The 13,582-nt window shown below is 40.2% G+C and overlaps 1 protein-coding gene across 1 annotated transcript in view; it reads right to left on the minus strand.

The window, feature by feature from the left end:
* Positions 1 to 13,582, minus strand: part of LOC137428915 (uncharacterized) — a 177,483-nt gene that overhangs the window by 62,132 nt on the left and 101,769 nt on the right. The window lies entirely within an intron of this gene.

Consider the following 13,582-nt stretch of genomic DNA (forward strand, 5'->3'; position numbering starts at 1 on the left):
ACAGCTCGGTTACAACAACACAGCTGGGTTATAATAACAAAGCTCCGTCATAACAAAAGAGCTCGGTTATAACAACACAGCTCGGTTATAACAGCACAGCTCAGTTATAACAACACAGCTAGCTTATAATAACACAGCTACGTTATAACAACACAGCTCGGTTACAACAACACAGCTCGGTTATAACAACACAGCTCGGTTACAACAACACATCTCGGTTATAACAACACAGCTCGGTTATAACAACACAGCTCGGTTACAACAACACAGCTAGGTTATAACAGCACAGCTCGGTTACAACAACACAGCTCGGTTACAACAACAAAGCTAGGTTATAACAGCACAGCTCGGATACAACAACACAGCTAGGTTATAACAGCACAGCGCAGTTATAACAACACAGCTAGCTTATAATAACACAGCTAGGTTATAACAACACAGCTCGGTTATAACAACACAGCTCGGTTACAACAACACAGCTGGGTTATAATAACAAAGCTCCGTCATAACAAAAGAGCTCGGTTATAACAACACAGCTCGGTTATAACAGCACAGCTCAGTTATAACAACACAGTTAGCTTATAATAACACAGCTACGTTATAACAACACAGCTCGGTTACAACAATACAGCTCGGTTACAACAACACAGCTTGGTTATAATAACTAAGCTCCGTTATAACAAAACAGCTCGGTTATAACAAAACAGCTCGGTTATAACAACACAGCTCGGTTATAACAACACAGCTCGGTTATAACAACACAGCTCGGTTATAACAACACAGCTCGGTTATAACAACACAGCTCGGTTATAACAACACAGCTCGGTTATAACAACACAGCTCGGTTATAACAACACAGCTCGGTTATAACAACACAGCTCGGTTATAACAACACAGCTCAGTTATAACAACACAGCTAGATTATAACAACACAGCTAGGTTGTAACAACACAGCTCAGTTATATCAGCACAGCTCGGTTATGACAACACAGCTCGGTTATTACAACACAGCTCGGTCATAACAACACAGCTCGGTCATAACAACACAGCTCGGTCATAACAACACAGCTCGGTTACAACAAAACAGCTCGGTTATAACAACACAGCCAGGTTATAACAACACAGCTCGGTTATAACAACACAGCTCGGTCATAACAACGCAGCTCGGTCATAACAACAGAGCTCGGTCGTAACAACACAGCTCAGTTACAACAAAACAGCTCGGTTATAACAACACAGCTAGGTTATAACAACACAGCTAGGTTATAACAACACAGCTCGGTTATAACAACACAGCTAGGTTATAACAACACAGCTAGGTTATAACAACACAGCTAGGTTATAACAACACAGCTAGGTTATAACAACACAGCTAGGTTATAACAACACAGCTAGGTTATAACAACACAGCTCGGTTATAACAACTCAGCTAGGTTATAACAACACAGCTAGGTTATAACAACACAGCTAGGTTATAACAACACAGCTAGGTTATAACAACACAGCTCGGTTATAACAACACAGCTAGGTTATAACAACACAGCTAGGTTATAACAACACAGCTAGGTTATAACAACACAGCTAGGTTATAACAACATAGCTCAGTTATAACAACACAGCTAGGTTATAACAACACAGCTAGGTTATAACAACACAGCTAGGTTATAACAACACAGCTAGGTTATAACAACATAGCTCAGTTATAACAACACAGCTAGGTTATAACAACACAGCTAGGTTATAACAACACAGGTAGGTTATAACAACACAGCTAGGTTATAACAACACAGCTAGGTTATAACAACACAGCTCCGTTATAACAACACAGCTAGGTTATAACAACACAGCTAGGTTATAACAACACAGCTCGGTTATAACAACACAGCTAGGTTACAACAACACAGTTCGGTTATAACAACACAGCTCGGTTATAACAACACAGCTAGGTTATAACAACACAGCTAGGTTATAACAACACAGCTCGGTTATAACAACACAGCTCGGTTATAACAACACAGCTAGGTTATAACAACACAGCTCGGTTATAACAACACAGCTAGGTTATAACAACACAGCTCGGTTATAACAACACAGCTAGGTTATAACAACACAGCTAGGTTATAACAACACAGCTCGGTTATAACAACACAGCTCGGTGACAACAACACAGCTCGGTTATAACAACACAGCTCGGTTATAACAACACGGCTAGGTTATAACAACACGGCTCGGTGACAACAACACAGCTCGGTGACAACAACACAGCTCGGTGACAACAACACAGCTCGGTGACAACAACACAGCTCGGTTATAACAACACAGCTCGGTTATAACAACATAGCTCAGGTATAACAACACAGCCCGGTTTTAACAACATAGCTCGGGTATAACAACACAGCTAGGTTATAACAACATAGCTCGGTTATAACAACACAGCTCGGTGATAACAACATAGCTCGGTTATAACAACACAGCTCGGTGATAACAACATAGCTCGGTTATAACAACACAGCTCGGTGATAACAACATAGCTCGGTTATAACAACACAGCTCGGTGATAACAACACAGCTCGGTGATAACAACACAGCTCGGTTATAACAACACAGCTAGGTTATAACAACACAGCTCGGTTGTAACAACATAGCTCGGTTATAACAACACAGCTCGGTTATAACAACATAGATCGGTTATAACAACACAGCTCGGTTATAACAACACATCTCGGTTATAACAACACAGCTCGGTTATAACAACACAGCTCGGTTACAACAACACAGCTAGGTTATAACAGCACAGCTCGGTTACAACAACACAGCTCGGTGACAACAACAAAGCTAGGTTATAACAGCACAGCTCGGTTACAACAACACAGCTAGGTTATAACAGCACAGCTCAGTTATAACAACACAGCTAGCTTATAATAACACAGCTAGGTTATAACAACACAGCTCGGTTATAACAACACAGCTCGGTTACAACAACACAGCTGGGTTATAATAACAAAGCTCCGTCATAACAAAAGAGCTCGGTTATAACAACACAGCTCGGTTATAACAGCACAGCTCAGTTATAACAACACAGCTAGCTTATAATAACACAGCTACGTTATAACAACACAGCTCGGTTACAACAACACAGCTCGGTTATAACAACACAGCTCGGTTACAACAACACATCTCGGTTATAACAACACAGCTCGGTTATAACAACACAGCTCGGTTACAACAACACAGCTAGGTTATAACAGCACAGCTCGGTTACAACAACACAGCTCGGTTACAACAACAAAGCTAGGTTATAACAGCACAGCTTGGTTACAACAACACAGCTAGGTTATAACAGCACAGCTCAGTTATAACAACACAGCTAGCTTATAATAACACAGCTAGGTTATAACAACACAGCTCGGTTATAACAACACAGCTCGGTTACAACAACACAGCTGGGTTATAATAACAAAGCTCCGTCATAACAAAAGAGCTCGGTTATAACAACACAGCTCGGTTATAACAGCACAGCTCAGTTATAACAACACAGCTAGCTTATAATAACACAGCTACGTTATAACAACACAGCTCGGTTACAACAACACAGCTCGGTTATAACAACACAGCTCGGTTACAACAACACATCTCGGTTATAACAACACAGCTCGGTTATAACAACACAGCTCGGTTACAACAACACAGCTAGGTTATAACAGCACAGCTCGGTTACAACAACACAGCTCGGTTACAACAACAAAGCTAGGTTATAACAGCACAGCTCGGTTACAACAACACAGCTAGGTTATAACAGCACAGCGCAGTTATAACAACACAGCTAGCTTATAATAACACAGCTAGGTTATAACAACACAGCTCGGTTATAACAACACAGCTCGGTTACAACAACACAGCTGGGTTATAATAACAAAGCTCCGTCATAACAAAAGAGCTCGGTTATAACAACACAGCTCGGTTATAACAGCACAGCTCAGTTATAACAACACAGCTAGCTTATAATAACACAGCTACGTTATAACAACACAGCTCGGTTACAACAATACAGCTCGGTTACAACAACACAGCTTGGTTATAATAACTAAGCTCCGTTATAACAAAACAGCTCGGTTATAACAAAACAGCTCGGTTATAACAACACAGCTCGGTTATAACAACACAGCTCGGTTATAACAACACAGCTCGGTTATAACAACACAGCTCGGTTATAACAACACAGCTCGGTTATAACAACACAGCTCGGTTATAACAACACAGCTCGGTTATAACAACACAGCTCGGTTATAACAACACAGCTCGGTTATAACAACACAGCTCAGTTATAACAACACAGCTAGATTATAACAACACAGCTAGGTTGTAACAACACAGCTCAGTTATATCAGCACAGCTCGGTTATGACAACACAGCTCGGTTATTACAACACAGCTCGGTCATAACAACACAGCTCGGTCATAACAACACAGCTCGGTCATAACAACACAGCTCGGTCATAACAACACAGCTCGGTTACAACAAAACAGCTCGGTTATAACAACACAGCCAGGTTATAACAACACAGCTCGGTTATAACAACACAGCTCGGTCATAACAACGCAGCTCGGTCATAACAACAGAGCTCGGTCGTAACAACACAGCTCAGTTACAACAAAACAGCTCGGTTATAACAACACAGCTAGGTTATAACAACACAGCTAGGTTATAACAACACAGCTCGGTTATAACAACACAGCTAGGTTATAACAACACAGCTAGGTTATAACAACACAGCTAGGTTATAACAACACAGCTAGGTTATAACAACACAGCTAGGTTATAACAACACAGCTAGGTTATAACAACACAGCTCGGTTATAACAACTCAGCTAGGTTATAACAACACAGCTAGGTTATAACAACACAGCTAGGTTATAACAACACAGCTAGGTTATAACAACACAGCTAGGTTATAACAACACAGCTCGGTTATAACAACACAGCTAGGTTATAACAACACAGCTAGGTTATAACAACACAGCTAGGTTATAACAACACAGCTAGGTTATAACAACATAGCTCAGTTATAACAACACAGCTAGGTTATAACAACACAGCTAGGTTATAACAACACAGCTAGGTTATAACAACATAGCTCAGTTATAACAACACAGCTAGGTTATAACAACACAGCTAGGTTATAACAACACAGGTAGGTTATAACAACACAGCTAGGTTATAACAACACAGCTCCGTTATAACAACACAGCTAGGTTATAACAACACAGCTAGGTTATAACAACACAGCTCGGTTATAACAACACAGCTCGGTTATAACAACACAGCTAGGTTACAACAACACAGCTCGGTTATAACAACACAGCTCGGTTATAACAACACAGCTAGGTTATAACAACACAGCTAGGTTATAACAACACAGCTCGGTTATAACAACACAGCTAGGTTATAACAACACAGCTCGGTTATAACAACACAGCTAGGTTATAACAACACAGCTCGGTTATAACAACACAGCTAGGTTATAACAACACAGCTAGGTTATAACAACACAGCTCGGTTATAACAACACAGCTCGGTGACAACAACACAGCTCGGTTATAACAACACAGCTCGGTTATAACAACACGGCTAGGTTATAACAACACGGCTCGGTGACAACAACACAGCTCGGTGACAACAACACAGCTCGGTGACAACAACACAGCTCGGTGACAACAACACAGCTCGGTTATAACAACACAGCTCGGTTATAACAACACAGCTCGGTTATAACAACACAGCTCAGTTATAACAACACAGCTAGGTTATAACAACACAGCTCGGTTATAACAACACAGCTAGGTTATAACAACACAGCTAGGTTATAACAACACAGCTAGGTTATAACAACACAGCTAGGTTATAACAACACAGCTAGGTTATAACAACACAGCTAGGTTATAACAACACAGCTAGGTTATAACAACACAGCTAGGTTATAACAACACAGCTAGGTTATAACAACACAGCTAGGTTATATCAGCACAGCTAGGTTATAACAACACAGCAAGGTTATAACAACACAGCTCGGTTATAACAACACAGCTAGGTTATAACAACACAGCTTGGTTATAACAACACAGCTAGGTTATAACAACAAAGCTAGGTTACAATAACACAGCTAGGTTACAACAACACAGCTAGGTTACAACAACACAGCTAGGTTATAACAACACAGCTAGGTTATAACAACACAGCTCGGTTATAACAACACAGCTAGGTTATAACAACACAGCTTGGTTATAACAACACAGCTAGGTTATAACAACACAGCTAGGTTACAACAACACAGCTAGGTTACAACAACACAGCTAGGTTAACACAACACAGCTAGGTCATAACAACACAGCTAGGTCATAAAAACACAGCTCGGTTATAACAACACAGCTAGGTTATAACAACACAGGTAGGTTATAACAACACAGCTAGGTTATAACAACACAGCTCGGTTATAACAACACAGCTAGGTTATAACAACACAGCTAGGTTATAACAACACAGCTAGGTTATAACAACACAGCTCGGTTATAACAACACAGCTCGGTTATAACAACACAGCTAGGTTATAACAACACAGCTCGGTTATAACAACACAGCTCGGTTATAACAACACAGCTAGGTTATAACAACACAGCTAGGTTATAACAACACAGCTCGGTTATAACAACACAGCTCGGTTATAACAACACAGCTCGGTTATAACAACACAGCTCGGTTATAACAACACAGCTAGGTTATAACAACACAGCTCGGTTATAACAACACAGCTAGGTTATAACAACACAGCTCGGTTATAACAACACAGCTAGGTTATAACAACACAGCTAGGTTATAACAACACAGCTCGGTTATAACAACACAGCTCGGTGACAACAACACAGCTCGGTTATAACAACACAGCTCGGTTATAACAACACGGCTAGGTTATAACAACACGGCTCGGTGACAACAACACAGCTCGGTGACAACAACACAGCTCGGTTATAACAACACAGCTCGGTTATAACAACACAGCTCGGTTATAACAACACAGCTCGGTTATAACAACACAGCTCGGTTATAACAACACAGCTAGGTTATAACAACACAGCTCGGTTATAACAACACAGCTAGGTTATAACAACACAGCTAGGTTATAACAACACAGCTAGGTTATAACAACACAGCTAGGTTATAACAACACAGCTAGGTTATAACAACACAGCTAGGTTATAACAACACAGCTAGGTTATAACAACACAGCTAGGTTATAACAACACAGCTAGGTTATAACAACACAGCTAGGTTATAACGACACAGCTAGGTTATATCAGCACAGCTAGGTTATAACAACACAGCTAGGTTATAACAACACAGCTCGGTTATAACAACACAGCTCGGTTATAACAAAACAGCTAGGTTATAACAACACAGCTAAGTTATAACAACACAGCTAAGTTATAACAACACAGCTAAGTTATAACAACACAGCTAGGTTATAACAACACAGCTAGGTTATAACAACACAGCTAGGTTATAACAACACAGCTAGGTTATAACAACACAGCTAGGTTATAACAACACAGCTAGGTTATAACAACACAGCTAGGTTATAACAACACAGCTAGGTTATAACAACACAGCTAGGTTATAACAACACAGCTAGGTTATAACAACACAGCTCGGTTATAACAACACAGCTAGGTTATAACAACACAGCTCGGTTATAACAACACAGCTCGGTTATAACAACACAGCTCGGTTATAACAACACAGCTCGGTTATAACAACACAGCTCGGTTATAACAACACAGCTAGGTTATAACAACACAGCTAGGTTATAACAACATAGCTCAGTTATAACAACACAGCTAGGTTATAACAACACAGCTAGGTTATAACAACACAGGTAGGTTATAACAACACAGCTAGGTTATAACAACACAGCTCGGTTATAACAACACAGCTAGGTTATAACAACACAGCTAGGTTATAACAACACAGCTAGGTTATAACAACACAGCTCGGTTATAACAACACAGCTCGGTTATAACAACACAGCTAGGTTATAACAACACAGCTCGGTTATAACAACACAGCTCGGTTATAACAACACAGCTAGGTTATAACAACACAGCTAGGTTATAACAACACAGCTCGGTTATAACAACACAGCTCGGTTATAACAACACAGCTCGGTTATAACAACACAGCTAGGTTATAACAACACAGCTCGGTTATAACAACACAGCTAGGTTATAACAACACAGCTCGGTTATAACAACACAGCTAGGTTATAACAACACAGCTAGGTTATAACAACACAGCTCGGTTATAACAACACAGCTCGGTGACAACAACACAGCTCGGTTATAACAACACAGCTCGGTTATAACAACACGGCTAGGTTATAACAACACGGCTCGGTGACAACAACACAGCTCGGTGACAACAACACAGCTCGGTTATAACAACACAGCTCGGTTATAACAACACAGCTCGGTTATAACAACACAGCTCGGTTATAACAACACAGCTCGGTTATAACAACACAGCTAGGTTATAACAACACAGCTCGGTTATAACAACACAGCTAGGTTATAACAACACAGCTAGGTTATAACAACACAGCTAGGTTATAACAACACAGCTAGGTTATAACAACACAGCTAGGTTATAACAACACAGCTAGGTTATAACAACACAGCTAGGTTATAACAACACAGCTAGGTTATAACAACACAGCTAGGTTATAACAACACAGCTAGGTTATAACAACACAGCTAGGTTATATCAGCACAGCTAGGTTATAACAACACAGCTAGGTTATAACAACACAGCTCTGTTATAACAACACAGCTAGGTTATAACAACACAGCTTGGTTATAACAACACAGCTAGGTTATAACAACACAGCTAGGTTACAACAACACAGCTAGGTTAACACAACACAGCTAGGTTATAACAACACAGCTAGGTCATAACAACACAGCTCGGTTATAACAACACAGCTAGGTTATAACAACACAGCTAGGTCATAACAACACAGCTAGGTTATAACAACACAGCTAGGTTATAACAACACAGCTAGGTTATAACAACATAGCTCAGGTATAACAACACAGCCCGGTTTTAACAACATAGCTCGGGTATAACAACACAGCTAGGTTATAACAACACAGCTCGGTGATAACAACATAGCTCGGTTATAACAACACAGCTCGGTGATAACAACATAGCTCGGTTATAACAACACAGCTCGGTGATAACAACACAGCTCGGTGATAACAACACAGCTCGGTTATAACAACACAGCTAGGTTATAACAACACAGCTCGGTTGTAACAACATAGCTCGGTTATAACAACACAGCTCGGTTATAACAACATAGATCGGTTATAACAACACAGCTCGGTTATAACAACACATCTCGGTTATAACAACACAGCTCGGTTATAACAACACAGCTCGGTTACAACAACACAGCTAGGTTATAACAGCACAGCTCGGTTACAACAACACACCTCGGTGACAACAACAAAGCTAGGTTATAACAGCACAGCTCGGTTACAACAACACAGCTAGGTTATAACAGCACAGCTCAGTTATAACAACACAGCTAGCTTATAATAACACAGCTAGGTTATAACAACACAGCTCGGTTATAACAACACAGCTCGGTTACAACAACACAGCTGGGTTATAATAACAAAGCTCCGTCATAACAAAAGAGCTCGGTTATAACAACACAGCTCGGTTATAACAGCACAGCTCAGTTATAACAACACAGCTAGCTTATAATAACACAGCTACGTTATAACAACACAGCTCGGTTACAACAACACAGCTCGGTTATAACAACACAGCTCGGTTACAACAACACATCTCGGTTATAACAACACAGCTCGGTTATAACAACACAGCTCGGTTACAACAACACAGCTAGGTTATAACAGCACAGCTCGGTTACAACAACACAGCTCGGTTACAACAACAAAGCTAGGTTATAACAGCACAGCTCGGTTACAACAACACAGCTAGGTTATAACAGCACAGCTCAGTTATAACAACACAGCTAGCTTATAATAACACAGCTAGGTTATAACAACACAGCTCGGTTATAACAACACAGCTCGGTTACAACAACACAGCTGGGTTATAATAACAAAGCTCCGTCATAACAAAAGAGCTCGGTTATAACAACACAGCTCGGTTATAACAGCACAGCTCAGTTATAACAACACAGCTAGCTTATAATAACACAGCTACGTTATAACAACACAGCTCGGTTACAACAACACAGCTCGGTTATAACAACACAGCTCGGTTACAACAACACATCTCGGTTATAACAACACAGCTCGGTTATAACAACACAGCTCGGTTACAACAACACAGCTAGGTTATAACAGCACAGCTCGGTTACAACAACACAGCTCGGTTACAACAACAAAGCTAGGTTATAACAGCACAGCTCGGTTACAACAACACAGCTAGGTTATAACAGCACAGCTCAGTTATAACAACACAGCTAGCTTATAATAACACAGCTAGGTTATAACAACACAGCTCGGTTATAACAACACAGCTCGGTTACAACAACACAGCTGGGTTATAATAACAAAGCTCCGTCATAACAAAAGAGCTCGGTTATAACAACACAGCTCGGTTATAACAGCACAGCTCAGTTATAACAACACAGCTGGCTTATAATAACACAGCTACGTTATAACAACACAGCTCGGTTACAACAATACAGCTCGGTTACAACAACACAGCTTGGTTATAATAACTAAGCTCCGTTATAACAAAACAGCTCGGTTATAACAAAACAGCTCGGTTATAACAACACAGCTCGGTTATAACAACACAGCTCGGTTATAACAACACAGCTCGGTTATAACAACACAGCTCGGTTATAACAACACAGCTCGGTTATAACAACACAGCTCGGTTATAACAACACAGCTCGGTTATAACAACACAGCTCGGTTATAACAACACAGCTCGGTTATAACAACACAGCTCGGTTATAACAACACAGCTAGATTATAACAACACAGCTAGGTTGTAACAACACAGCTCAGTTATATCAGCACAGCTCGGTTATGACAACACAGCTCGGTTATTACAACACAGCTCGGTCATAACAACACAGCTCGGTCATAACAACACAGCTCGGTCATAACAACACAGCTCGGTTACAACAAAACAGCTCGGTTATAACAACACAGCCAGGTTATAACAACACAGCTCGGTTATAACAACACAGCTCGGTCATAACAACGCAGCTCGGTCATAACAACACAGCTCGGTCGTAACAACACAGCTCAGTTACAACAAAACAGCTCGGTTATAACAACACAGCTAGGTTATAACAACACAGCTAGGTTATAACAACACAGCTCGGTTATAACAACACAGCTAGGTTATAACAACACAGCTAGGTTATAACAACACAGCTAGGTTATAACAACACAGCTAGGTTATAACAACACAGCTAGGTTATAACAACACAGCTCGGTTATAACAACTCAGCTAGGTTATAACAACACAGCTAGGTTATAACAACACAGCTAGGTTATAACAACACAGCTAGGTTATAACAACACAGCTAGGTTATAACAACACAGCTCGGTTATAACAACACAGCTAGGTTATAACAACACAGCTAGGTTATAACAACACAGCTAGGTTATAACAACACAGCTAGGTTATAACAACATAGCTCAGTTATAACAACACAGCTAGGTTATAACAACACAGCTAGGTTACAACAACACAGCTAGGTTATAACAACACAGCTAGGTTATAACAACATAGCTCAGTTATAACAACACAGCTAGGTTATAACAACACAGCTAGGTTATAACAACACAGGTAGGTTATAACAACACAGCTAGGTTATAACAACACAGCTCCGTTATAACAACACAGCTAGGTTATAACAACACAGCTAGGTTATAACAACACAGCTCGGTTATAACAACACAGCTCGGTTATAACAACACGGCTCGGTGACAACAACACAGCTCGGTGACAACAACACAGCTCGGTTATAACAACACAGCTCGGTTATAACAACACAGCTCGGTTATAACAACACAGCTCGGTTATAACAACACAGCTCAGTTATAACAACACAGCTAGGTTATAACAACACAGCTCGGTTATAACAACACAGCTAGGTTATAACAACACAGCTAGGTTATAACAACACAGCTAGGTTATAACAACACAGCTAGGTTATAACAACACAGCTAGGTTATAACAACACAGCTAGGTTATAACAACACAGCTAGGTTATAACAACACAGCTAGGTTATAACAACACAGCTAGGTTATAACAACACAGCTAGGTTATAACAACACAGCGAGGTTATATCAGCACAGCTAGGTTATAACAACACAGCAAGGTTATAACAACACAGCTCGGTTATAACAACACAGCTAGGTTATAACAACACAGCTTGGTTATAACAACACAGCTAGGTTATAACAACAAAGCTAGGTTACAACAACACAGCTAGGTTACAACAACACAGCTAGGTTATAACAACACAGATAGGTTATAACAACACAGCTAGGTCATAACAACACAGCTAGGTTCTAACAACACAGCTACGTTATAACAACACAGCTAGGTTATAACAATACAGCTAGGTTATAACAACACAGCTCGGTTATAACAACACAGCTAGGTTATAACAACACAGCTAGGTTATAACAACACAGCTAGGTTCTAACAACACAGCTAGGTTATAACAACACACCTAGGTCATAACAACACAGCTAGGTCATAACAACACAGCTAGGTTTTAACAACACAGCTAGGTTATAACAACACAGCGAGGTTATAACAACACAGCTAGGTTATAACAACACAGCTAGGTTATAACAACACAGCTAGGTTATAACAACACAGCTAGGTTATAACAACACAGCTCGGTTATAACAACACAGCTAGGTTATAACAACACAGCTAGGTTATAACAACACAGCTAGGTTATAACAACACAGCTAGGTTATAACAACACAGCTAGGTTATAACAACACAGCTAGGTTATAACAACACAGCTAGGTTATAACAACACAGCTCGGTTATAACAACACAGCTAGGTTATAACAACACAGCTCGGTTATAACAACACAGCTCGGTTATAACAACACAGCTCGGTTATAACAAAACAGCTAGGTTATAACAACACAGCTAAGTTATAACAACACAGCTAAGTTATAACAACACAGCTAAGTTATAACAACACAGCTAGGTTATAACAACACAGCTAGGTTATAACAACACAGCTAGGTTATAACAACACAGCTAGGTTATAACAACACAGCTAGGTTATAACAACACAGCTAGGTTATAACAACACAGCTAGGTTATAACAACACAGCTAGGTTATAACAACACAGCTAGGTTATAACAACACAGCTAGGTTATAACAACACAGCTCGGTTATAACAACACAGCTAGGTTATAACAACACAGCTCGGTTATAACAACACAGCTCGGTTATAACAACACAGCTCGGTTATAACAACACAGCTCGGTTATAAC

This window comes from Myxine glutinosa, chromosome 6, assembly GCF_964187855.1.
Source record: "Myxine glutinosa chromosome 6, kmMyxGlut1.1, whole genome shotgun sequence".
NCBI classification, from domain to species: domain Eukaryota; kingdom Metazoa; phylum Chordata; class Myxini; order Myxiniformes; family Myxinidae; genus Myxine; species Myxine glutinosa.